The sequence below is a fragment of the Sinocyclocheilus anshuiensis genome, unplaced genomic scaffold (assembly GCF_001515605.1).
Source record: "Sinocyclocheilus anshuiensis isolate Anshui unplaced genomic scaffold, SAMN03320099.WGS_v1.1 scaffold2178, whole genome shotgun sequence".
Classification (NCBI taxonomy): Eukaryota; Metazoa; Chordata; class Actinopteri; order Cypriniformes; family Cyprinidae; genus Sinocyclocheilus; species Sinocyclocheilus anshuiensis.
In genome coordinates, this window is record NW_015559171.1 from 176,602 (window position 1) to 180,013 (window position 3,412).

Here is a 3,412-nt window from a genome sequence, read left to right on the forward strand (position 1 = left end):
GCATAACTATTATTCATTATGTAGCCTAAACATGGCTTTATACTTCACTCATGTTCTAATATCCGTGTAAAATCCTTCTCATGCGCAAAAATGTTTGTTTGGGCACTGCACGCTGATTTTACAGCGGACCTTTTTAAAATAAACAGTGTAACTTTTATGTTTGGTTGACTACATTTTAGTTTTATGATGAATAGCTGAAATGTCAGGCAATGGTAGAACTAATGTTGTTTGTGTGTGAGTGAGGCGCCTGTGCGATCAGATGGATTTAATCAAAGACATAATTAAATTCAAGTTTATTTGTATGGCGCTTTTCACGATACAAATCGTTGAAAAGCAACTTTACAGAAAATTAAGTTTCTACAATATTTAGTGGTAGTGGAGAGTTGGGAGGACAGCAGGTCAGCATATTAGACACCCCTGGCTGGTGGAAGCATCTGCCCATAGAACAAACCCCTGAACTGAATAAAGACGAAATCTCAGAGTGCATCTCTATCCGTTTCTGGACCAGTCACTTACATTTTGGTTCTTCGTGCCGACTGTTCCTTTAAAGAGCAGGAACGAAAGGCGATGGAGGATAATTTGAGGCTTCTGGGCTCCATGGTTTGGGATCACAGTATAGTTCTGTTCACTTTTGGGGACCTGCTTGGAGACGGAGCCATTGAGCAGCACATTGAATATGAGGGAAAAGCTCTGCAGTGGCTTGACAGATGTGGAAACAGGTATCATGTTTTTAATAATAAGGCCAAGGGGGAGAGACATCAGGTCAGAGATCTGCTGGAAAAGATACAGGGGATGATTGCGGTTAACAGCAGGTGTGATGACAAGGACATGCAGGTGCTACAAGAGGTGACAGAGAGGAGAAAGGTGGAGGAAGACAGAGCAAACACCAGACAGAAGATGCAGGGACGAAGAGAGGAAGATGAATCCGATGATGTGTTTGATTACGGTGAAGATGATGAAGTCATTTGGGAGTCGAGAGCGTGGAGATGGATGACAGCCGAATGAGGTGTGAATTTATGAGGGAAAAGTTATAGAGTTCTGGAAATCATTTTCATAATCAGTGCTTTTGTTTTGTTTTCAAGTAGAAATATCTAAACATCCTTATGCTTCAAATATCCATTACAAATTACTGACAACAATGTTCCATTCACCACACACACATACAATTACATACATTTAAGGTAGTTGAAAGTTAAAGGTAATGTTTTTTGTTTTTTTTCTCAGTGCAGTTTTAACTTGTATTACAAACATTTTGAAACAAAGCAAAAACAATCTGATGCAGTGGGTATGCTTCTTATAAACAGTGGAGGTAGCAGTACAATGAATAAGTATGGCACTGGGTTGGCCGCACATGTTTCCAATGTTTTTTTTGTTTTTTCCTGTCCCAAGTCAAGCATCACACTGTAAGTGTTCTTCACAGTATTAGGGTAATCCAAATGTACTGTACCAGTGATCCAAACATAGCACATGGCAGTCCGGAAGCAAATGGCTGAGGTAGACCCTGGAGACTGTTCTTTGCAGTACTACCCTGAACAATGATGGCAAAAGACACAGGGTCAAGGCAGAGAAGATTTGGAGAAGTGTTGCACATTAGCAACACATTAGCGCACTGCTGCCTCCAACTGGTGTATTAATGTCATCGGTTTTGTTGTGGCTACTTGAACATTTTAAGTAAGATTTACTCATTGCAGCAAGTAAGTTGTTTTATTCGCCTTAAAATTAGCTGTTACTTAATAAAACCGAGTAAGTATAACAACTAAGTAAAGATAACTAATTATATCTAAGTAAGGTAAACTATTGGATTTTACAGTGTAGGACAGTTTTCTTGTTTTAAGCATAAATCTCAATAAACTGTTATATTTATGCTTAAAACAAGAAACTGCTACTTTGCCAAATGGGTAAAATAAATATATATAAAAAGTAATTAAGTAATAAGTAAATATATATACTTATTACTTTTTTTTTTTTTTTTTGCAGTGCATTATTTTTACCTTATTTTTAAAACATTGCCTTTTAAACGTTATATGGTTACATTTATATTTCAAAAAGAACATTTCCAAGCATGCAATATATATCTGAAATGTGTAGAGTACACTAGTATCTGTTTTTAAAATGCAGAAATGTGGAAATGTCTGTGGAAATATATTCATCTGGAAATCCGCTGCCATATCTTTACTCTCATAATGCACAGACCCCTTAGCGACGAGAATATTTAAATTTGATACATTTGCACAACACATTGCTGCAGGCAAAGTCGCACACATTAAGGAGGAATATGCAAATGAGATGCCACAGCACAATATTTCCAGGGAAAAATAAACAAAAACGAACAACCAAACAAATAAATAAATGACAAACAACATCCAAGGGGAAGAACAGCAAGAGGAAGTAATGCTAATGCAAGTTACTGTTGCGAACAATGATGCTGTAATCACTGAAAGACTCTTGTTTCTGCTAGATGAAGTGAATGGCATTAGATGAGGCAGGTTTTAGACAACAAGACTTCATACAGCCAACGGCTTTGATACTCATCATTCACTGTTGGGAGGATGCTTGCCTTTCACTCATATTCACATGTACAGATATATAATCATTATAAGCTGTTTCCATCTTTTGTCATCTGAAATTTTCAATGTGACTATTTTCAGTCTGGGGTATTTTTTTGCTCAAGGATTGTGAACTCTGTGGGCGATTCATCCATGGACAATTCAATCAATCATCACTGGACTATTTGTTAAAGGGCCAATCCTTTCTTCATTTCCAGACCTTCAGATAAGTTATTTTTGTTGTTTTGCCACTGAATTGAATAATACCCTATTATTTGATTGCTATTCAGTAGATGTTGGTTTCTATGGGTATTTTTAATCAATAAGAGTTGTATTTTTATTTTTGTTTTGTATTTAAAACGTTTTCAGCATTTTGAAACTTTAAAGTGACATTTGGTTTATTGAATTTAAGTAGTATGGACTAATTTTATAGTGTTTCTTCTCTTTCTTTCTTTTTTTCTTTTGTCTTTGTCATTATAAGCTGCCACAAGTTTTATTAAGTTTTATTTTAATAAGGATAAATACCAGAATTTTCATTTTTTTGGTAAACAATCCCTTTAATTCTACTAATCACACCAACAACAATAAGTTTGAGCATTTTTAGAATGTATCTATACCCAGGCTAGCCTAGGAGTGACCTAATTCTCTTTTAATCATATCCAATATAACAAAAAGTACTGGTTACAGATATTGTCTCACGCTAAAGGATGAAAAGGGGTAACAGAAACGATGGCAAGTAAATGTTTGAAAAGTGAAGAAACTAAAAAGGGCAAAGCTGAGAAATGTCAAGGAAGAGGATGAAAGCTGCGAGAGGGGAACAAAGCAAAGTAACAGAATGAGACTGAATAAAGCCTCGACAGATGACA

General features: G+C 36.0%; 1 pseudogene; it reads left to right on the forward strand.

Moving 5' to 3' along the window:
• Nucleotides 1–1,005, forward strand: part of LOC107681563 (GTPase IMAP family member 8-like) — a 5,146-nt pseudogene extending 4,141 nt beyond the window's left edge.
• The last annotated feature ends 2,407 nt before the right edge of the window (nt 1,006–3,412 follow it).